We start from the raw sequence: 24,500 nt of genomic DNA, 5'->3' as shown, positions 1-24,500 counted from the left end.
CACCACACCTTGGATGAAAAAGAAAAGAACCAAAGAAAGATGTAACGACAGGAGAAAGATCAGATAATCACTCTGGCAACTTAGTTGGCTGTCTCTTCTTTGCAGGTTTCCACCGTCCCCATACCCTGCTCTTACCACTCCAGATGTTTCAGTGCAGATGTTATTTTTGTGTTTCTCCATCTCATTAGTCCTCCCTTGCAGGTATTATGTGTCTGTGAATCACCATTTTATAAGTCCTATGAAATAGCTCCTCTGACCCTGGGGCTTTCTATTAAGTTCTCTGTGCTCATAGGCTATAAATGCAGAGTCTCTCAAATCCCTTGGGAAATGGATAACATGGTACTATGCCCAGAATCCTCAACATTCACTTTCTCAGTTTCTGTCTTTCTTCTTGTTCTAGGTACTCAGCACAGAAACCCTGCACTCAATGACCCAGATTGCCATTGGCTTCTGCATGGCACACCCACCTCATACCTTTTCTCAGATAAATCAGTCTTTGTTATACAGTTCTTTGCCATCTCTAGCTGATATATCCAAGCACACCACCTCTGTGCAATTACACAAGCCACTGCTCTTGCCACTTCTCTCTCCAGGGAACTAACTGCTTGTCCATCCCTGTTTTAACTTCTGGAATGATAAACTGATTGGTCTGGTGTGGCTTCTGGTTTGCTGCCCCTCCGACACCTCTAGCCAGTCCTCCTAATTATCATCCAGGTCCTTCTGTCTGGCCCTCTGCTCAGTCTTGCTGCTCAGGTAAGTTTTGCTGACTTCATTGTTCTTTGGGTTTCCCACAACAGGGCATACTCACTGCCCTGTCATATAGACACTTCATAACACAAAATTATTTGCAGTTTCTGATTGGCTATTGCACTTTCCTCAATTCCCCAACAGCTGTGATGTATTCTAATTATCTGTGGCAGGTTAGGGGTTCCTGACTTCCATTCCTGAGAATCTGGGTTGTCATTCATGGTTTAGATTTCTCTTGGATCATTACTATCCAAACACTGGGATTTTTAGGTGATTCAAAAGGCAGCATAGGGTTTGATCATCTTGCCATGGAACAACATTGTGACCAACGGTTAAATTTTCACTTTAGTTCCATATTTACTCTTAAGTATGTTCCTGTCTACTGATGATGTAATTATTAGACAGGCAGCTTCTCACCCAAATTTGCATTTTCTTATGGTATTTTAGTTCACTTCAGATGCTATTGGCTTATAGTTTAGAACTTGACATGGCTGGTAAAATTCACTTAGACATCTTCCCCTCCCTGTCTACCCTCCCCTATCCAACTTAAATTCTCTATGCTTCAAGGGTTCACAAAAGCTTCAGGATAGATTGTGATGCTTCTTAATATTTTTATTTGGTTTAGTGTGGATTTGGGGGGTGGCGGTTCTTCTTTTGTTAATTTGTATTTTTTTTTCTTTGTTAAATTTCATGTTATGCAGGTGATCCTAGTAGTGGCATTAGATAGTAGCCTTTGTACCATCATTTAAGCAGGATGACTTCCGTGATTTTTTTTATTAATTTGACTTCATAGTCTCCCTCCAATTCTATTAGCAATGCCAAAGCGGAAGTGGAGAGAAAAGGAAAAAGGACATTAGTAAGGGAACATAGACTCCATTGCATGACGCTGGAGCTACATAAAACATGTATATTCAAATACACTATGCTTAAGAGGAATTCAGCTCTCCCACCCTCTCCCAAAAGCCTCCCAAAATTGTCCAAGGACAACTTGATTTTTTTATCTAAAACCTAAATAAAACAAATAGCCACACTTCATGTCTGGCTAAAGCCCCCCAAATATCTCTATCAGATATGCTATCCCAGTGCCTCATGGGAATTGCAGTTCTGGAATATGAAATGTTTGATGGCATGCCCCCATCACATACAAGGCCAACTGAAAAGGTTAGATCTTCTTTTGTCATGGGATAAGAAATTCATTTAAACAACCTGATCCATAGAGCAGAGCTGACTCAAGCAGGGTGTGGGGCCCAGGGCAAATCAGCCCATGTGCCCCACCCCACCGGCTCTGGTCCAGGTCCCAGACCTGAAGAAGCTGCCTCAGCTGATGCCAGAGGCAGCATCAGTGGGGCTGGGGAGGAGGGGAGTTAGTGAGCAGCTGGATATGGAGCTGCTGCTCTGCCCAACTCCAAGCCACTGCTGCTCCAGCCCACTCCATGGGGCCCCCGAAAGCAGAGCCCAGGGCAGCCACCCCAATTCACTCCCATAAAGGGTTCAGTGAGGCTTTGAGGGAAGCACTATATCTAATAACACATTTAAGTTCTCATGAAATACTACTGAAAAATTTCCAGTCAGAAATTCTTCAGCTTTTTGCTGAAATTCAATTCTACATTTAAAAGTCAAAGTCATCTGCATATGCAGGGGCGGAATGTATTTGACCAGGTCTGCACAAAACCTGTCACTTCTTTTCCTCTCAGACACCAAGGCACAATGGTCTAAATAAAATAAATGCAAATTGCAAGGCCTAGCTGCCCTTCTGCTCTGCACTTTTAGGGTGCATCCAGGTGAGTGTGCATGTGCCTCTTGCAGCATCTCAAAGTCCTTTGAGATGCTGCAAGAGACACATGTGGTGGGGTGGGGAACCTTCCCTGTGCTGCAAATTTGCAGCATAGGGGCAAAATTAGACCCCTGGATATCCAGGGGTCAAAAAATAGCCCAGGAGAAAAAAGTATGGCAGGGCACAATCCCCGACCATGACCTGAGGCAATGGAGGCTCAGGTCCTCCACAGAGCTGCTCTGGAAGCCAGCCAGAGCATCTCTGACTGGCCATCACCCCAGTGCTGAAGCATGCTGCCTGCCCATGCAGGGCAAGCAGCATGCCAGCCGCAGGCAGCTGGACCCAGGCCAGTAAGTAGGATGGGAGGGTGAAGGAGGGGGGAGAGGACCATGGGATGACCCCTGCTGGCCCAATCTCCCACCCACTCCCCAGCCCTCTGGATTGCTGCCCCACCCAGCCCCACCTTCTGCCTGCTCCCCCAGGCCCCCTGATGGCTGCCCCACACAGCCCCAGCCTCCAGGCAAATAAAAAAAAAACTTCATTCACCAGCTGCAGATGGCAGTAGGACACAGCCAGGCAGGAGCCCGCATGGGCAGACTGCTGCAGTGAATAGAAGGTGCAGGGAACTTTCTGGGCTGCTTCAGGAGTCCAGCTGGCACAAGAGGTAGTGTCCCCTGGTACCAATTGGCTGGGCCCCAGAAGCTCCTGTTTATTGGTATCTTCCATATTAACATGGACCTTAAGGCCCACTCAGCAAACTAATAGCTCCTGTGTGGGGCCAAAGGGTGAAAGATGCAACTAATTTCTTGGGACAACAAAAGCAAAAACAGGATAGGAGTGACATGGAGATCAAAGTATCAAAATCTGAAAAGAAGTTCTCTGGAGGGGGGCACCAAGTAGACCCCCCAGGCCACACCAACCAGTCTTCAAAGGCATCCAAAGAGCATCCTTCTTCTGGTCCTGGGGCTCAGTGGGCTCCTTAGACACTATCTAACCCCCCAGTCTGCTAAGACCCAGACTCTGGTTGGGATTGGGAGAACTCTGCAGCCCCTTTGGACAAGGGTTGGGTTGGGACTCATTGACAAGATGGTAGAATACAGCTGGAGCCCTAGGAGGACTGTGCAGGGTACCCAACAAGATCAACCTGTTGATTAGGGAACCCCACAATGACTTGCTCTGGTGTGGGACCATGGGGCAGGTCGGAAGTGAGATTTTTCTGGGAGGGGGAGAGAAGAGACCTGTCAAGTACCAAAGTGGCTTTGGTGTATGCCTTGGGGTCATGGAAAAGGGAATCTCCCTCCTCAGGACTCACCAGGGTGATCCCTAGGGCCCGTATCTCCCCAGGATAGTCGGTGGGGGCGGGGGGTGCTCCACTGCCATACCTTCCTTTGGGTCAGCCGAGTCCTCAGCCGAGTCCTCAGCCTCACTGCCCATGGGTAGGACCTGGCCAGCAAAGTGAGGGCCTTTCTCCATGGGCTCCTATTTGGGACTGTCCAGCAGCCCTGAAACCTCCTCCATAGGGATTACCCATTTGATTTTTCCAGGGAGTGGTGTGTCAGGTCCCTGGGAGCTGGGCCACTTCTTCCCTCCCAGGTTCTTGGGAGTTGGGGAAGAGTCTTCCACCTCAGAGGGCTCCAGCCGCACCCTGGGATTCCACGTGGCTTTGCACCCACTCAGCCATAGGGTGGTCCTCAGGTGGACAGGGTCCAGTAGAAGGTGAGGGTTGAGGGGGTGGGAAAGCTACAGTGGGGGCATGACTAGGGGCATGGGGGCCCCACTCGCTCTCTCCTCTTGGCTACTGCTGTCCTCCCTAGGACCCTGCCAACCTTGGTTTGGGAGCGGGGTCCCCTGAGTTCACAGGGGGGCTGGATGATGTGGCTGGGGTGCCAGAGGACCCTGAGGGGGGGGTACCAGTGGCAGGGGCACCCCTCTTGCCAGTGAAACCTGCGATTGCCCTCCCCTGGCCCATGGGGCCCTCCTGACACAAATGTCCTGGGGGACAGCACCAGAAGCATTTCAGGTCCCCCAGTTTATAGAAAACCCTCACCAGGGCTCTCTGAAAAGGAATCACAAGGCACCCCATAGCCTCCAGCCATGTTCCCACCACCAGCTGGATCATAACCTGGCAATGGAAAGAGCACGTGGCAGGGGTTGGGGTCTTGGTATGAAGGTCACCACTGGGGAGATAACTCTCCAGGGTTTGGAGCTGGGGGAGCAGGGTCCAATTAGGGATATAGGGAGGGATGGAGCTGAGGGCCACCTGGTCCCCAGCTTTTCTAGGGGCTTGAGGAGGATGTAGTTTTCCTCCACCACGAGCCCCTTATCCACTACCTTTCATTTTGTGGCCTCAAAGGCAAGGAAAAAGACCCCCTTTCCAGGAAAGTGGGAGGCCGCTACAATCTTTGGGGCCCCCACTACCTGACCTGGGGCCCAAACCCAACTCTCAGACTGCAGGTCCTCCCACTTGGGCAGTTGACACTTCATCCCATTCATGCAGATGAGATCTGGAAAGGGAGCCCTGCTGCCTGAGCTGGAAGGGCTGGAGGTGGAGGAACTCCATAGCTTCAGGTCACCCTGCAGCCACCTGTGCATAGTTGCAGTTAGCCTGGTGGGGCCTGGGCTGCATTGGTGGGGTGAGGTACAGGCTGAGTGCACCTGCTTCCCTCAAGCACCAGTGGTCTAGGCTTGGGGGCAGGTCCCTTGCCCTTCTCACCCTCAGTTGTGGAGGAGGCTGAAGAGGAGCCCTTCCCACTGCCCTTGCCCTTGGTGGCAGGGGAGGGGAAACCCCTCTTGTGGAGGTCTGGACAGGGGAGACCCCCTGGCCCTGTTGACTCCCCACCAGAGAACTGCCTGCCCCTGCAGCACAGATTGCAGGCTTCTCTATCCCTGGAGAAGGTTGGTTGGACTCTGTCTCTGGGATGGGGCTGCAAAGGCATGCATCCCCTTAGGGGCTTGGTTGGGATCTACCCCCATAGTGGGGGCTGCAGAAATCTATGTGGGGGCATCTGCCCCCCTCAGAATGTTCCAGCCCTGGCATTGATTCACATGAGGGAGTGGAAAACAATAAAGAAAACCAAAATATACAATGGAGCTGGTGAATCTAATAGGGGCTGGCTGGGGTTGTGGGGGAAATGGGGATGGGGGGCACTGAAGCTCACTGAGCTACACCCCGAGAAAAACAAAACAAAACTGGGAGAGCTATGCTTGGGGAATGTGGGAAAGGGGGAAAACACACACATGAGGGCTAGGGAGACTCCAGCTAGCTTACTCAGCCACACAACGAACACCAGGGCAGGGGAAGTGGACCACAGGACTTACCATACAAGGGCAAAAACACACAGGGAAGGCTATTGAAGCAGATGTAAGAGATGCCTGGAGCAGTGGAGGGGCTTTGTTTGTTAAAGATAAGTCCAGGAGCCCCTCAGGCCTCCAGCCAGGCACTCAGCAGCAGAGTAATAGACAGGAAAACAAAGCAGACTCAGGTGCAGTGAGGCAGAAGTAGAGGAGGGCAGGAGCAATCACTCAGTTAGAGAGTAATCCAGTGCAGGTGTGGTGTTGAGTGGTGCAAGGTGGTACAGCAGGGAATCTCCCTTTCTCCTGAGAGGGGGAGCAGCAGAACAGATGGTAGCACTAGCAGCAACAGCAGCAGCGGTGGTAACAGCCATCCAGTTCAGCCACTTAGGTTGTGCTTCAAGTGAAAGTGGAGGTGAAGGCAGGGGGTGGCCTGCCAAGGCAGCTGGGGCAGGCAAGGCATCTTTAGGCTTCATCAGTGATGGTGGGGGAGGGGTCCACAGACAGTGCAGGCTTCCTCCCCAGGCTGTCCACCAACTGCGGCTTGGCAGCAGTCTGGGCAGCAGGCCGGAACAGGTGTGCAGAAGCTGGGGTGTGGTGCTGGGGTGTGATGCAGTGCAGTGGGCCCCTCCCTGAGGGGGGGAAACAGCATGAAGCAGAGGAACCCCCCATTGTGGGGGCAGCAACAGCAGCAGTAGTCCAAGGCAGGAAGGGGTGTGGCCAACTTATGCCCCAAAAGCTCTGAGAAAAAGCCGGCAGCTAGCAGTAGCCAGAGGCACGAAGGGGCCTGGCCATCTTCTCCCCAGATGCTCCTGAGATCAATTTAGCAGCAGCAAGAGCAATAGCCAGGTACAGGGAGGGGTGTAGCCAACTTCTTCCCAGCGTCTCCTGAGAGTGAGTGGCCCTGAGGTACTTGTCTGGGCAGCTTTTTGTATTGATAGAGTAAGGGCAGGGCAGCTTTTTACACTGCTGGGGCCAGCACAGGTGCTGTCCCCAGGCTCTAGCTCCCCTTGGCTGCATATCTGGGAGAAGCCAGGCAGGATTATTTTGCCCCAAGTGACACAATTTACACCACACCAAAGTGCATGTCTGGGCATGTGCACTGAGGCAAAAAGCCCCAGCTCAAATTTGCTCCTCTTCTATTTGAGCTGCTGCAAGCTCATGTGCCTGCATGTGTGGAGATGCCCATACAGTTCTCATGGCTTCTTGTAACAGAGTGGTCTGGCCCTTTTTTAAGGGAGAAGGCAGTCCTGTTGCTGAATCTGAGCTGTGGGTGGTTAAGTTATGAGCAGGGATCTTAGTTTTCTTTTATTTAAAAAAAATCCCCAATTTTCGGTAAAAAAAACAAAACACCCCCCAAATCCACATTTTTCCATGATTTAAATAAAACACCACTAATTATATATATGTTTCTCTGATTGAAAAAAAACAAAACAAAACCAAACCCAATTTTCAGTTATTTCCCCCCTTGATTTAAATGATGATGATGGAGAATAGGTTTAGGTTAGAGATCAGAAGGCAATATTTTACAGTTAGGGTGGCCAAAATCTGGAACCAGCTTCCCAGGGAAGTGGTCCTCACCCCTACCTTGGGAAAATTCAAGAAGAGGTTGGATGATCACCTGTCTGGGGTCTTGTGAACCCAGCATTCATTCCTGCCTGTGGCAGGGGGTCAGGTTAGATGATCTGTTCAGGTCCCTCCTGACCCTAGCTACTATGAAACTATGAAACACCACTAATATATATATATATATATATATATATATATATGTATATATATATATATATACACACACACACACACACACACACACACACTAGCCAATTGCCCATCAAGAATGATGTGGGGGTGCGGGGGGGAGGACAGAGCACCAACACCCCATGCCGCTGCTGCTACCCAGGAACAGGTGGGGGGAAGCTTGCATGTGTTGGCCACCCCTGCCACCCACCCGCCTGTGCTGCCACTGCTGTGCATCTGGCCACACCAACCCCCCCTCCCTCTTCTGGCTCTGTGTCCAGCACCATGCTCCTGACTTCAAACTTCAAATGCTTCTGGTCCACTTCCAGGTCTGCTGCCGAGCATGCTGGGGAGACCGCTGTGCTTCTGTGGGACACTCCATGCACCCCAGCATCACTGCAATCACAAGCCCCTGCTACCTAGAGGTATGTAGAAAAAACATTTAAAGTTGTGTCTATGTCTGACTCTCTGAATCTTTCCAAATCTCTCCGAATAGATTTGGAGGGTTCCGATTCAATTTTGAGAGACGAAAGGGTCCTCTGACTTGATTCAGATTTGGAGATTCAGCCACTGAATCGTGCCAAATCTCCACCAAATTGAATCAGAGACTGAAACTTTGCACAGCTCTAATTCTCATTTTGTCCCAGGGTCTGGGCTGGGACCAGAGTCAAACTTACAGCAGTCTCCTGCCCCCATCTTCTTGCTCTCTGCAGCTTCTATCCTTCCCTCTCTCTCTCTCTCCCCAACCCTTTCCTGTCACATGCAACTTTTCCACACTGTGTTTGGGGAGGGTACAGAGCTTAGGCAGAGTCTGATGGTAAAGGGGAAGGTGGAGACAGGAAAGCTTCAGGAGGATGAAGCGAGGAGGGGCAAAAGGCAAGGGGGGCACTTGACCCCACCCTGGCCACTATTTTCCCTCCTATATCAGTGAGAGGAGGGCAAATTCAAATTGAGTCTTTGGAAATTAGTTCTACACCTGAAAAATTATATTGAAATTATATATTTTCTATATATAGAATCTAATTATTGGGGGGCAGGGTTCCTTATATTCAGGATCATCTTATATTTGGGTGAATAGGGTAGGTGTTCCAACATTTTGTCCAGTGTTGTGGTTGCAACAAAAGGTACTACCACATTTACTTGAATCCAAGATTAGCTTTTTTCCCTCCAGTCACCACGGGAGAGTCTTGTCTTGGATTCAGGTACTTTCCTGAGGCAGGTGGCAGCTCAGCTCTAGGTTTGGTCCTGGGCTTGGGGCTGAAGCTGGAGCTGAGCTTCCACCTGCCCCAGGCTGTAATGGCCTATTTGGCAGGGGTGGGGCACATGGCTGGGGGGAGACCATGGAAGAAGGGGGAAACCTGTAGTTTTCCTCCTGTTCCCCACACTGCCTGTCCCCACCAAGCTGTCCCCTTCCCCCTTACCTTCTGTTCTGGTATCTCCAGCCATGACATGGATTGGCTAGGAGCTGCTGCTGCTTCTGCCTGGCTGAGCTGGAGTGGGGCCTGCTGGAATTTCACTGCTTCTAATTGCCCCAATCTGGGGCAGAGATCCAGCAGAAGGTACGGGTAGGGGCAGGCCATGGAGGGGAGGGGTGCAGCATGAATTTAATATAAGCTTCTGCTAATTAGATTTTGTACATGGAAAATTATAACAAATCTCCATGTATAGAATCTAATTACTGAGGAGGGTCATCTAAAATTTTAAGCAGTCTTGGATTTGGGTAAATACTTAATGCTTTCTGTTGTTTTACTGTGACAGATGTATATTTGCTTTATAGCAGGAGAACATGGGCAGTCCTGAGCTGGCCACATTTTCCAGTCACCCCAGGCAGGTGCTCCCAGGGCTTGAGGGTCCCATCCTGAGTACCCTAGGTAATCCTGTGCAGGATTAGTGCCTCAAGCCCTGAGAGAACCTGCTTGGCTCTTATCATTTAGAGATGCATCCCCCTCAAAGATTCACAGCGGTAGGTCTCTAAGTGCAGAACATATCATTTGTTGTCCCACATGATCAACATGCAGAACAAAAGGTTACATGTTCTGTCCAGTGAAGGGGATCATGGGGACCAGGACACATCCTGGCACAACTGATCTGCTTCATATGGAAATGTCTGTTTGTAGCCTGAGATTCTGTCCCAAGACAACCAGCCCCTGAGACCTGGTCCCAAAGCAGGATGCCTGGAAACAATGAGAAACCTGGCTTCATTCAGAGTTCTAAGAGCTTCCAGGTTCCCTGCTGTGGAACTAGGAGCCAAGCCCAGAAACAGCAGGATCTCCAATTTCTTCCAGGCTTTGGACTTTCTGGAATCCAAGGTCCCCCACTCAAGCCCTTGTGCCTGGTTTTAGGGCTGCCTTTAAATCAAGAAATGCCTGTTCATGGTGTTCAGTCCACGGGAGAGGGTTATCAGTGGAATTGTCTCTAGTAAGCTCATTTAAGGGTTTTACCAGTAAGGAAAAGTTGGGTATCCATTGTCGACAATATGAAGCAGAGCCTAGAAACCCTCTGAGTTGTTTCTTGGTAGTGGGTTTGGGGGGAGAAAGAATGGCAGAAATGCGATCTCTAGTTAAATGTCTATGGCCCTTGGAGATTTCGTGCCCCAAATATATAACTTTTGGCTGGCAAAACTGCAACTTAGCTTTGGAAGCTTTATGACCTTGTTGGGCTAAACATTTTAGAAGGTGAATTGTATCTGTAACACAGGCGATTTCAGTTTCTGAAGCAATCAGAAGATCATCAATATACTGAATGAGTACTGAGTTACAAGGTAACGTGATAGTATCTAAATCTTTCTTTAGCACTTGAGAAAATATGGAAGGGCTTTCAGTAAACCCTTGAGGCAATCGTGTCCATGTATATTGCCTTCCTTTGTAAGTGAACACAAACAGAAGTTGGGAGTTAGGGTGTATTGGGATAGGGAAAAAAATAACAGAAATCAACAACAGAAAAGAAAGCAACAAAGGCAGGAATCATGCTGAGGATAGTAGAAGTGTTTGGCACAACAGGATGAGAAGGAATAACAAATTGATTGACTTTTCTTAAATCTTGTACAAAGCGATAAACAGGTTTTCCATGCTTGTCTAATTTCCCAGCTTTCTTTACAGGTAGGATAGGGGTGTTACAGGGAGAGTGAATTGGAATTAAAACACCCTATTGCAACAGTGCATCTATGACCGGGGCAATACCTTTCTCAGCTTCTTGGGAAAGGGGATACTGATCTACAGCAGGAAAAGGTTTGCGTGTATTGTAAGTCAATTGAACTGGCTCAGTGTTCAAAAGCTTCCCCGTTTCATAGAGGTCGGAAGCCCACAAGGACTCTGGAACATCCAAAAGAGATGGAGAGTTGGAAGAGTCACCATCTTTTTGGTTATTCTCAGGGTCTGTAGAGAACAAGAGCATTAAATGTTGGGTCTGATCAGAGGGCAGATCTAAATACACACCCTCAGGGGAACAGTAGATTGTGGCGCCCAATTTATACAATAAATGTCTTCCTAATAGATTTACTGGAGCAGTAGGACTTAACAAGAAAGCATGGTCAGCAGACAATGGCCCAAGTTTGACTGTAGCTGGACTAGCATATTTATGCGGAATGATTTGTCCCCCTACTCCAATAGCATTGACTGTTTCATTGGTGGGTATTAGTCTTCCAGCTTCTTCATATTTTATAGTAGACATAGAGGCCCCTGTATCTACAAGGAAACTATAAGATTTGTCATTAACAGTCACAGTTACACTGACATCTTTAGAGGTTTTGATGAGAGAATGTAACGCAGCACATTCCAGAGACACAGAGGTCGTGCTGAACTGTCATTGGGTAGGGCTTGAGGGGCAGGAAACAGATGGGCCATTACTCTGGGGCTGGTTTGGGCAACTAGTTTTCCAGTGTCCCTTTTGTTTACAGTAATTACAAACATCGTCAGGACACGGTCCACGTTGGAAACGCAGCTGAAAAGGAGGTACATTTGATCTTGAGTTAACTTGTGAATGAAGGTTTTGATCAGACGTTGGGGCCCCAGGATAAAAGTTGTTGCAAGGTTGGACGTATGGGGGAGGACCAGTACGCTGTTTTTGTTCTAAGTCTTGGATTTGCAAAGCCATAAGGCTAGTTTTAAGTTCTTTTCTTTTTTCCTTTTCTGCCTGCTGTTGTTCCCATAAATCTATACAAGCCTGAACAATCCCAGCCATGGGTTTACCCTTCCAGCCCAGGACTAATTGCTGTAGTTTATCTTGTAGCTTCGACTGTAAATTCTTTACATAAGTGGTAACTATTAACCCTCACATATTGTCTGCACCAGGATCAATGCCAGTATGTCTTTGAATTGCTGCACAAAATTGATTTTGAAAATCGGCTGGATGTTCATCAGGATTTTGTTTGCAATTTTCTACCTTTGTCCAATCTACATGATTCTGAGCTGCTCTGGTAATGGCGTTTAACAGAGTGGCCCTTGCATTTTGCAAATCTTGCAATCCCTGATTGTTTTCATAGTTGTAATCATTTCGTGGCCATGGAGTGCCGTTCTGTATGTTTCAGGTTTCAGCAATAAGAAACCGCTTTTGCTCTGGGTTTAAGAGACTGTTTAGGAGCCAATTGACATCTGACACGGTGGGATTATAGATATTAAAAACTTGTTGCAACTTTTCTCTAAAGTCTGAGGGACTTTCTCTCAGTTTTGGAAAGGTATTGCAAAAGGTGGTGATGTCACTAGCAGTCCAAGGGACTTGAAAATAGTCCTTTGGCCACCGTGCGTTTGAGGCGGGTACTGTCACAATGGGTAGAGAACAGTTGATTTAAAATACTGAGGGTCTCCGAAGGTGGTTACAATCATTCTTCCTCCCTCTTGGGCATATAGGGTTATTACAGTCTGCCCATTTGGACCCCTTTCAATTTTTTTTTTAATGTCATATAATGGTCTTAATTCAGACTTTAAATTTTTCTTAACATCACGGACAGTAGAAGGTGGGGGAGAGAGGGGAGAGGTTGGTGTTTTAGCATAATTTTGTCTTGCACTGCTTTCAGAGTTAACGGACCCTCCTGCAGGAGCCAGAGGTTGAGGTGGAGGTGGAGGAGCTTGACTGGGTACCCAGGAGTCTAGCAAATCTTCTGTGTCTTCCGGAGTGGTGGTAGCGTTGGGTGCTGGAATACTGGGTGTGATGACGGACGTCTCGAGTCCGGTATCACCCGTCGTCTAGGTAGCCCCTCCCCTCGTCCCGCCTGCCACGACTTTGCTGTTATGTTTGATTTGTGAGAGGGTTTCAGTGGAGTTCTTTAATTGAGGGGTTCCCCGGTGCGGGTGTACTCACAGTTGACGCGTCTGTTGTTCCACGGGGCTCCGCCACCCCTACACCCCATCCACTTGCCAACCGATCACGTGTTGGTGGTATGCTGGCCTGCGGTGCGCTGCAGGCTTGCTGTTGGTTTCCTCCAACTGTGGGGACCCAGGCCTAGCAATATCACTGGGCCAGCCTGTCTTCTACTCTCGCTGGCTCCTCAGCTAGCTCTTGCAGTCTTTCTTCCTCCCCTTTTCCTCTAGAAATAATATTCTGCCTGGGCGGGGAGACTTCCCGGGCTGGTGTCTGGGACCCAGTGATCCCCAGGGATGGCTCCACCTTTCCCTGTCCCTATTTCCCTTAGGGTACCTGCTCCTCTGTGCAGGGGGCCTCGTAGCTCCCCCTGATTCCCTCCTCCCGAGAGGGATCCTGGTGCTTCTCCGCTCCCTACCTGGGGTAGGACAGGGAGCTTCCTGCTACCTGCCTCTGATAGAGGCTTCACTCCTCCTCCTGCCTGTCAGAGGCTCCAAACCTTGCCTCAGCTTCAGCATGGGTCTGGCGCAGCCTTGCTGGTGCCTTTCCCAAGGGGGAGCTGCAGCACACCAGCCGTGCTGCCCACCTTCTCCCTCTCTCTCTCTCTCTCGCTCCCCCTGCCCGCATGTGCTGCTGGGGCTTTTGAACTCTCCTGTGGCAGCCGCGATGGCCGCCGCAATTGGCTCAGCTGTTTCCCTCACTGGGAACAGCTGCTTAAATAACTGGCGTAATGCCTGCTCGCGCGGCTGTAATTGCGGCTGCAGCTGCTGCCGCAGTCTTGGCTCCAACGCTGCCGTCTCTCCCAGAGGTAAGTACCCCTGCTCGGGGCTCTGTCTCGGGGTTGTGTCCGCCCCGCAACCCTTCCTGCCCTTAGCCTGTGCCCATGATGGTGGCACGCCGCTCTCACACTGGGGTACAATTTTTTATAGGTAGGAGGATCAAGTGGGGGAGCGCTAGGGCTGGATTTTGCCTCTTTCAAAGTAGCCAATTGTTTTTTCAATTTTTCGTTTGAATCTCTGAGACTAGCCTCAATTGATTTTTGTTTTCTTTTAGAAACTTCATTATCCCATAGGTACCAATATTCCATTTGCTTTGGCTTGGGTATTTCTAAGAATCCCCTCAGGTAATTTAATTTGTCAGGGTCAAAGTTTCCTTCATCAGGGAACTGTAACTCGGGGTTTTCATAGGTATACCCATTTGAAACATGTGCCAATTTAACTAAGCGCTTTTGCTTCTTGGAACCCAATTGAGTTCCATAAGTCTTACACATATAACCCAAGGGTGTTTTTGGGTCTGGGCAAGAGGATCCCTGACCCATTTCTTTTGTCTTCAGTTAAGGAAGAGAATGGGAACTTAAATATAATAATTGTAACCAAGGATAGTACACAAAGTGGTGTTATACCTTTACCTGCTGATTAGTCAAACAGCCCATTCGTGAATGAGGAGAAGGGAAAGTGAAGGGAACCTGTCCGCTGGATCACGAGGTTTGAGCTCAGCCCCCTTGCTTTCAAGTCTGCTTTGCGGGCAGCCTTGGGGCAACTAGACTCAGCCTTAGTCTCAGATCTGGTCAGCGGCTCATTATCATTTTAAAGGATAGCGCTGAGGCACGGGGTTCAAGAAAATTTTCTTTTAGTCCCAGCCTTGGTCAGCGAGGGTATGGATAATGTTCATAGTACTTTCGAGGTTTCAATATACCTTAGTCTATAGTAATCTAATATAAACCCAGTTTCCCACTACACTTGTAGAAAGTTAACAAGTTTGTCAAATCAAATTTTAGCCTCAGGACAGGGACTGCTAAAGCCAGTAGGCAAAGGGATAGGCAGAGAAGAGTTAGGGTGCATAGTAGTTTCTAGGTCAAACCTTACAACCCCAGACTAAGTCAGAGCAGTCTTCCTGTAAGGGATCCCATATATTCAGTTTCAGATAAAGTATCCTGTTAGAAATTTCAGTCAATCAGATAAAGCAAGTCTTAAACTTTACATTAATAATGTAGGGAGCACTTACCGCCGAGAGACGTAACTCATCCAGGCTAGGGAGCACTGAGACCCGTTAAGTGAGATTTTTCAATTAGGATCTCTTACCTCTGTGTTTGGCGCCATGGGTGTTGGTTGTGTCCCCAGACTGTTCTAGCCATCAGCTCGGTGTTCCACCGCATCCCACTTCTGAGCTAGAAAACTGTTGGGAAAACTTAGTCCCCGGGTTCATTAGGTGGAGGCTCAGACAAACAACAACATAAGTTTAAAGACTTGATTTATTAAAGAATGCATTCTGAACAGACAACTGCCCCGAGAGGAAAATGTCTGTTGTTCTACTTTGCGCGCAGCTTGATTATATAGCAAGTATGATATAGGAAGTATGACATCGTATGCATAGTAACAGATACATCAATCCATTAATAGCCACACTGTTTTTATACTAGTATCCTGTTTTTACTAAACTAGAATTGTTTCAGTTTGTGCTTAGCCTAGCAGTTTGGGGTCATGCCTTTGACTTTCTCATAGCTTCAGCTGTGTACGTGATCTACTCGCTTACACATAATGGCAATTGACTCCGTTCTGTTCCCCTACACACACACACACACACACACACACACACACACACACACACAGAGCTGCTGTAGTAGCAGTGAAGCACTGATGTTGATTATACCTATCCAAGGTTCTTTGGGTCTACTATCAATGGCCAGTTGAAGCTTCTCCAAGGAGGTGTCTTCTTCAGAAGGGGGTCACTGGCTTTGTCCTTCTTTTTCCATCGGTCAGGTGCTGGATGAGAGGGGGTGCCACCAGGACTCACTCCTCACTGCCCTTTTTACCTGTCCTGTCAGGCGTCTGTGGTGTCCTGGTGATCAGGCTGCCCAATCTGGTGGGGACAAGTCACCCCATTCCTTGGGTTTATGGACATCCTAATCAGGTTGCCCAGTCTCAAGGTGGCAAGTTGCTTCATGCCCTCTGGCATGTAGGTATTCCAGGAATGGTCCTGCAGTTACTTTAGTTCTGTCAGTTCATGATTAATAGCCTGGGAATTGGCTGCTTCAGGCTTGTTAATTTGCCATTGGTGCTTGTTAATCCAATCTTGATACAATGTTGCAGGAACACCCTTGATCTCATTAGCTTGCAGTTACAGGAAGTCTCCTTTGTCTACAGCAGCACTATCAACTCCCATTCATACTTCCATTCACCGGGTGATCAGCTAAGCATAGGTTTACAGAGAATACAGTTTGTAAAGTATAAACTAAAAAGACAGAATGAGCTTAAAATACAGTGTAATATAAAATGCAAAACTTAAAGTACAGTATACAGGTATAAACTTAAAATATAAACTAAAAATACAAAATACAACTTTATACACCTAAAATTCATCACACAATACATAGTACAATGTATATGCGCATTCTTAGAACCAAAGGATGAAAGAAGAAAAGAAAGGGAAAAAAAGAAAAGATCCAAGGAAGGATCCAACTATTTCTACATCCTTATGGGATGATGTCATTTAATTATAGCATCTGATTATAGCCATTACCTTGGCTTCATTTATTCTGGCTTGTACTGTATGGAATGCAAAAACAAGTTTGCAATATTGGAACATAATTGAAAACAACACAATTATCATTAAAATAAACAGGATTACAATAGGGTGTAACATAAGGATAAGGATACCAGTGTCAGTTGGGGACCCCAGGAGGGACTCCCATTGACTATGGTTAGTGGTCTCTTTAATCTTGGTTAAAATTTGGGTTATTTGCTTATTATTTGCCTTTATGATGGCATACATTTTGTTGGTTTGATAGTTAAGTTCCTGCAAGGCTTGTTGAAGGTCTGAGTGCACAGTGGTATGCCTGATGGCTTGAGGGGAAATTTCTAAATGAACTGGGGTTGGGTTGGGTTCAGTAATGCTGTATTCTGTGGTAATTGATTGGTGAATCACACTTTTCCATTTATACTGCATGTCACACCTGGTAACGGTTCTAATATTACACAGGCCTATATTACTTTGTAGATCACTGGTGTTGTAGAATTCATTTACCATGATAAGGGTACATAGGATGTGGAGGCATATACATCTGAAACCAATATCAATAATTAGGGATTGACTATTGGGTCTTTGAACAGTATATAGGGCCAGACTGAAAAGTTAGGATCAAAACAAAAAGTATTTGATTGTAACATAAACTCTTCACACACAAAAACTGAACCAGCATCTTCACATTTATTTACCCAAATGGCTTAAATGTTGCCATTTGATCATTGGGCTTGCCCAATGTTTGTTGGTTTGGGGGATCATAAATGTGTCATTAATTTGACTTCCCAGTTGTTACCAAATTTGCCCATTACTTTGGGGTGTGCTCATTTATTAGGGATAGTTTCTAGGGTCTTGGTGATTCTGTCAATGTGCTGCTTGTGTTACTATATGGAGCTGTATTTCTCCCTTCTGCAAGCCCTCACCCCCAGTGGAGCTATCTTGCAGGACTCAATCTCAATGGGACTGGGTTCCTCCAGTCACTAAATCAGTCATACACACAAACACACACAAATTAACGTGACACGCCTGATCTGGCCGGGCTGATCAGCATGGACAGGCTGACACCCTCATATGCCAAGAATCAGTTCATAAGAGCAACAATAAAATGCAGTCAGACACAAGCACACAGGTAAACAGAATCCCTCTGAATCCAGCTGGGTGTCCAGCTGACACCCTCATGGGCCAGCATTCAGTTCATAAGGGCACGTCTGAGTCAAACTGGGTCAATCAGCCTGTACAAGCTGATCCCCTTATGTGTTTCAAACTCAGCACGTCCCAATCTTGGCCTCTTGATGAGCAGACCCCAAAATAATTTAGGCTTCACAGGGATCTTTAGCATAGGTAAAAGAAGCGTTGCTGCAGAGCACAGGAGGAAAAAGAAGCAGAGAAGGAAAAATATACCCAATTACTACCAGTTTGCCTATAAAAGTTATTTATTGCTAAGCATATGAAAGATATAATAGTGCTAGTAGTAATAGACATGCAAAAGAAAAACAAACACAAACAATGACAATACTACCCTGGTTTCACTAAGTATTTGGGGAAACTTAGCTCAAGCTTAACTGATACAGGTCAGGTTCAGAAGTTTATGCCTAGAAAGAAGAGAGAACGCTGGGAATCTCACCGAGTCCACGGTACCCAGGCTGCAAAGCTGATAGGCACAGTCCGTAGCACAATCCTTGAAGAGAGAGACGATCTGTTCTTTCAGCGTCCCAAGAACGACAGGGGATGGTGTCAGCACAGGAGTTTTTTTCTTCTTCTTTCTTTCTCCTTCCTCCTGCTTCTTCTTTCTTTTTTTTTCTTTTAAGCACACACACTTACACATTTTTATACCCTCAGTTCAGTTGCTTTGAAGCACCCTCAGTAGTGTAAATCATTGTCTTTTCTATTGACAAGGGGTTATCTGGTTTGGACCATCTCAGGAAACTGATTGATAATCAGGAAACACTTAAGATTAGGGAGTAACCCAAATACTTGGGAGCCAGCTTGAGATTCCTATGGATGGCAGATATCCTGATGGGATATCTCATGGTTTCTTCAGGAACAATAGATAGCTTGCAGCATCAGGATTTTGGATTTTTAATTGTTGTGCACAAGCCTCAGCTTAGCATGACTTTTCCAGATCTAAAGCAATTATTGGGGTGCTCATAACCTTTTGTGGAGAGGACTCCCACCAGTCGTCTCGGGAAAGATACGACAACACCTGGGATTAGGGCTCCAGCAGGCTGGATGCTGTGATGAACCCTTAACCATTGTTCAAATGTTGCCTGTACCCCCTCAGACTCGGTCTCTTGCCTCAGCATTCCCTAACCCGGCAACCGAGTTTTAGTCAATCAAGTTTAAATAGGCCTCCCACAGTGGGACCGGGGAATGTACGGCCTGAGATGCCTATTAAACTTAGAGCTGTGTGTGTGTGTCTGAGGGGGGGAAGTCCTTAGCAAATCCAGATTAGAACTGATCTGATAAATGCTGAGCTGGGTGTGTGTGAACATGGGTTAATTAACATTGGAAGCACAGATTCCCCATCATGCAGCGCTCTCCTGCTTCTCTGGTCCCAGAATTCACTGCAGTCTCTGCTTCAGGCTTTCTGTTTTCCATCTCTCATGTAAATGAATGGTCATCTGGTTCCATCTCAGATGCAGATGAGACCGAGGACAGTTGTTCACTCTTATCACCCTTATCTGGAGAGTTTTAGGTGCGTCTCTCACTGCATCTTAATCAGTTTCGTTTAGGTAGAGGAGGGGAGGGAGGGGGGTGAGTCCTTTGTGAGTCAGACAGACTGCATCCTGTGCCAGGGTTGCCCAAGAATACAGAGCTGAGGCGTAACACAGTGTTAGAAATGGGAACACTTGATCTTCCTTGCAACTGATTATTCTTATGAATAAGAATATTATTATTATGAATTTGGGTTAAAGCCAAATTGTAGCAATTGGTTCTAGGGTTTTAACTGTGGACATTGTTTGGTTTGGTTCAATAGTAATTTTTTTATTTCTAGTGGAATATGTCTTTCAATGCCCTGGAGGATAATACCTTTAATTATATTCAAATAGCATATTTGGGCTTGGATGCACATGAGGGGGGAGGAGGTATTGTTTTCTAAGTTTATGATAGCCTCAGTTAATGTATGAGAGTCCTGGGACTCTATTTGGAACATCCATTGCATTAATGAGGCTATAGAGAGGCACTTATTTGATCTGATGCTTCAAAATTTTCCTTTGTAGGTTGTCTAACTGATGAAGGAGGTACCCAATGGAAGCTAATTTGTTTCAGAACACCTCTACATCAATGGAATTAAGGATGCTGGTTTCAGTCCTGGTCACTCCCAGCAGCGTGTCTGCCGATCATTGGCTTTGTTGACTATTGAGACTGTTGGTGGGCTTGTAAAAGGTCTGCCTCTTAACCCAGGCCAGCCACTCAATGTTTAGTGGAACAATGTAATTAGCACACTGTGGGTATTGCTGGATAACACTGTGTGATTTTAAATTGATGATAACAATCCACAAAGACTGATTTGGCTATACTTGTTAATAAAGATTTACTTATGTCTTGTTTAATAACAAAAGGTTCAACTTCATGTTTTTGTCCTTCTTCATATATTACTACTTCCATAGCTAGGACAGGGAGGCCCTTGGAGACAGAAGCTTCTCATGGCACAGAGCTTGGAAGGGAAAAGTTGTATGTGAAAGTGCCACAGTTAAGCAAGGGACACTCCTTTACACAGCTAGTGGCATTTTTAGTGAAGTTTTCATGTTTTGGTACTGGCTGTGTAAGATTAATATAGAGATGCCCTTGTGGAGAGTTTACCGCTGCCTGCACTGGGCCCAGGGAGCTTAAGCTCAAAACATTGCTTCCCAAGCACACCTGAACACTGCTTTCTCTGGCATATAGGGAGCTGGAGAGGTTCCAGGCTATAAAAAAGCAAGTAGGTAGTGGGGAGGGTGAGGGTGAAGGATGTACAGTTGGGGTAGGTGTAGGTTTTGGGGAACATGCCAATTTAAAAAATTGGGTGTGTCCTATGCACCCATCATTCCCACCTTTGGTCCCATCTCGCATTGTTACAAATGCCTGGGACCCTTCTGTTCAAAAGTCTATATTGACTGTCCTCCACACTTTCATAGATCCATAGATGTTAGGGTCAGAAGGTACCTCAGTAGGTAATTGAGTCCAGCCCCCTGCACAGGGCAGGAAAGAACTCTGGGGTCAGATGACCCCAGCTAGGTGCTTGTCCGGTCTCCTCTTGATGATCCTCAAGGTAGGGGAGAGCACCACCTCCCTTGGAAGCCCATTTCAGATTCTGGAAACCCTTACTATGAAGAAGTTCTTTCTAATGTCCAACCTAAATCTGCTCTCCAGAGCAGAACAATTTTTGGCCATTATTCCTAGTTACTCAAGGGGGTACCCTAGTAAATAGGGCATCTCCTATCCCCTGCTGTCCTCCCTTGATGAATTTATAGGCAGCCACAAGATCACCTTTCAGCCTTCTCTTGATGACGTCTACCTTGACTTTGGCACCATCCATTGTGCCTCAGGTTTCTATCCCTGGGTTAAGGACAATCTGTGAGCAGTTTGCTGGTGGGTTACACTTGGACTTAATAAAGATGATAAATTTAAATGGATCGCCTACTAGGTGAGAGGGAAGACCTCCATGAATATGCCAAGATTGGGGAGGGATGCATTTGTATCCTGGTTTGGGAAGTTGGGGCCACTGGGAGTGACAAATACTTGGGTCATATTTTGGATCATGAAAAATGAATTCCACACAATATTTTACCCTGTGGCTCAAATGAGACAGTGAGACATGGAGGGAATCAATTGCCAGTGTCTGCCTTAATAAGGATCCTTCCTCAGAGATGCTTTGTCTGTGATGAGGGTCCTATTTGAACAAGGCCAAATTGAGAGTTAGACTTATCCAGTTCCCTTAAACAGTTCAAGCTGGGACATGTGCATCCATTTTCTGGATGCTTCCTTATCAATTTGAACAATAGTTAGGCTTAATTGGTCAATGATAGAGTATGGCCTAGTCCATTTAGATTCTAAGGTATTTGCCTTCGGGGTTAACCAAAGATACATGGCTGACTGGCCAAGCTCCCACAGTCTGGGGTGCTGTGCCAGGTGGTTATTTGTGAGCAGCTGGGCTTGTTGAATGGCTGGCTCCCAGGTGGTTTTCCACCTCTTAAAGTGGCTAATATTAGTGGCAACCTACAATTCTAGTCAGTTCAAGTCTGACTTTCAACTTTTCTTAATGACTCTTTGATGGTGCGATGCATACACTCCGTTTGTTCCAATGACTGGGGATGGTAAGGAATATGCAGTTGCTGCTTTATTCCTAAAGCCTGCAGCAGTTCTTTGACCACTGCCCCTGTGAAGTGTGGACCTTGGTCAGAGTCAATGATCTGGGGAATCCTGAACCTACAAATGGTTTCCAACCACAGTTTCTTTGCAGTAGCTTTGGAAGTTTGCGTGCACATGGGGTATGAGTTTACCCACCTGTTAAAAGAGTCTATGATCACAAGCAGGTACTGATTTCCTCTAGCTGTGCATGGAAGATTATCAATGTAATCCATCTGGATCCTCTGCAATGGACTGACTATTCTGTGATGTCAGAGTGGCTTGGGGTTTTTGAGTTTTGCCCCTTCCCCCACATACCGCAAGCACCTCTGTACCCACCTTTTGACATCTCTGGATAGTAGGGCTGTGTGAAACAGCACTGTTTTGTTTTCACTTCGGTTCCACCATTTGGAAAGGCCAGTGTTTCATTTTGTCATTTTGTTTTGTTCTGAAGCACTGTTGTTTCATTTCATCAAAACTGTTTTACTGTTTTGATGTGTTTCAATGTTTTGCCTATAGGCCATAATAGGGAATCATGAAAATGCCTATAACTTTGCCATTTCATGCCTCATTTGGATGAAACCCCGTCTGAGGGCATGAAGGTTACCAAGTTTCAAGGATATAGGTGTAGGGGGTTCTTGGAAACTGTACCTCACACAGTTCAAAGCAAAACTCTTGTAATTTGCCAGCAGTGGCAGCGTGCTGTCATTCCATGTGCAGATCTGGGGGGGCACACCCACCAGAAGGGCAGCAGGGCTGTACCAAATTCCTCCCAGAGGGTGGGAGGCCTCTGGATCTGCAAGTGGTGAGCTCTCAGTGGGCTCTTCTTCAAGGTGATGGATGAATCCCACATGGCAACAGAGATCATGGGAGCCATGAACTGCTTGGTGCAGGGGTGGCTCACTGGGCAGGGTGAGCTCACCTGGGGGTTCATGGTCACTGAGAATGGAGCCAATATGGTCAAAGTGGTCTGTGATGCCAACTTTGTTGGCATCTGCTGTGTGGCACACAAGTTGTACCTTGTTGTCAGAAACACCTTGGAGGGGGACAGGGCTGGCAGTGACGGTGCCAACACCATCAGCAAGTTCCTTTCAAAATGCAGGAGGGTGGCAGGCTACTTCTACTGGAGCATCAAGGGGGGAAAGATGCTGTGGGACAAACAAACAGAGCCACACATTCTGCAACACAAAATCATGCAGGATGTGGAGACTCGATGGAACTCCACATGCCTGATGCTCGAGGGGCTGGTGGAGCAACAGAAGGCCATCCATGAGATGGCCTTGCTTAGGGAGATTGGGTTCAGTGGCCCTCTGAACAGAGCTGAGTGAGATACCATCTCCCAGATCTTGGTGGTTCTCAAGCTCTTCCTCAAGGCCACCAAGACCCTCAGCACTGCCGATAACCTTCTTAGCCAGGTGATCCCCATAGTAAGGGAACTTCAGAGTGAAATGGAGAGCTTCCAGGGGATGAATGTTCCTGGCTGGGGCAAGCTGCTGTCACCAGACTTGCAGGCACTGGTGAGGTGGCTGAAGGAGGGTATCAGGAAACAACTTGATCCTTTGTGTTCCAATATGGTCCATTAAGCCTTCCAGCTTTCAAGGACATAGGTGCTGGGGGTTCTGGGGCCCTGCACCTCTGGCTGCTGGTAGGCAAAACTTGTGACATGGGTGCTTGTGTGACTGTGTTAGGGCACAGGGGGGGTGAAAACTGCAGGCCTGCTAGGCCTGCTGTGGCTGTGAAGCCGGCCAGCTTTCAAGGAGATAGGTGCAAGTGAGGCCCTGCACCTCTGGCTGCTGAGAGGCAAAACTCGTGATATGGGTGGGTGACACTGTGTATGTGTTAAGCTGCACCCTCACTAGCACTGGGGCCTCCACACAACATGGTAGTATGCCCCAATGAGGCCTCCTCTTCCTCTACAGCCTCATGACATGACTTTACATGACAACAGGTATAAAATAACTTAGTGATCTAGCTCTAGCACAGTAGCATCAGCAGCATCTCAGGAAGCCAAGCTGTCAGAATGCCCTTCTTTCCTCTCAAGTAGGAGCTGCTTCTTCTCCAGCATGTCTGTTAAAGTGCACCCTCATCTGCCAGACTTGTGGCTCCCCAGGTACCTCTCCACTTTTACCTGTGCTTCTACATCCCCCTTCCCTCACCAACCCAGCCTGTCCCTCAGTCTCTGTTGCCTCCATTTCCATTTTCACTGACTGGCTTTCTTGCCTGCATTTCATGCCAGGCCAGCTCCTGGCTTCTTCACTATTCCTTCCATCCAGGACCAGCAAACACACCAACTGCAGGTGCTTCCTCAGCCTGACAAAAGGTTTTTCAACTAAAAAGCTGGCATCCCAGGCAGCTAAGCTGAGCTCACCTGGAGCCTCACAACTGCACTGCAACCAGCAAGCCTCAGGCCTGTAAAAGACATGACAGGTCTGGGCTTTTCCCAGCCAGGACTGTGTGAGTGCATGCGTTAGGTGGAGGTTATGACACCTCCTAACCGCCTTTCACCAGGTGATCCTTGGTCCTGGCATTTATGGGCTGCTGCATCACCAGCAGTCCCACCAGGCCTCCCTACCCTGGCATGGTGCAGTTTTAGCAGTCATGCCCAGGACCAGGGGCCTCCTCCTTCCCCATAGCCCCATCCCATACCTCCAAGTTCATCTTGGCACGGGAGCTCAGCAGGGACTCTTCCCCTGTTGGTTGGTGATGCAGTGAGTGCCCCCTCAAGCTGAGAGCTGGGCATTTAAAAAATGAAAAAAGGAAATAAGTGTGGACAGAGTGAGGAGAGAGGCATTCAGCCCATCTGCACCTG

General features: G+C 47.4%; 1 long non-coding RNA gene across 1 annotated transcript; it reads left to right on the top strand.

The window, feature by feature from the left end:
* The first annotated feature begins 335 nt into the window (after nucleotides 1-335).
* Nucleotides 336-19,925, top strand: LOC132249863 (uncharacterized). The gene is made up of 3 exons (XR_009461349.1): nucleotides 336-753; nucleotides 7,879-7,974; nucleotides 19,585-19,925. It is a non-coding gene; the product is annotated as an uncharacterized LOC132249863 (long non-coding RNA).
* Nucleotides 19,926-24,500: the final 4,575 nt, after the last annotated feature.

The sequence above is a fragment of the Alligator mississippiensis genome, chromosome 4 (genome assembly GCF_030867095.1).
Source record: "Alligator mississippiensis isolate rAllMis1 chromosome 4, rAllMis1, whole genome shotgun sequence".
NCBI classification, from domain to species: domain Eukaryota; kingdom Metazoa; phylum Chordata; order Crocodylia; family Alligatoridae; genus Alligator; species Alligator mississippiensis.
Note: the sequence above shows the minus strand (reverse complement) of the source record. Positions and strands in the feature narration are given on the sequence as shown.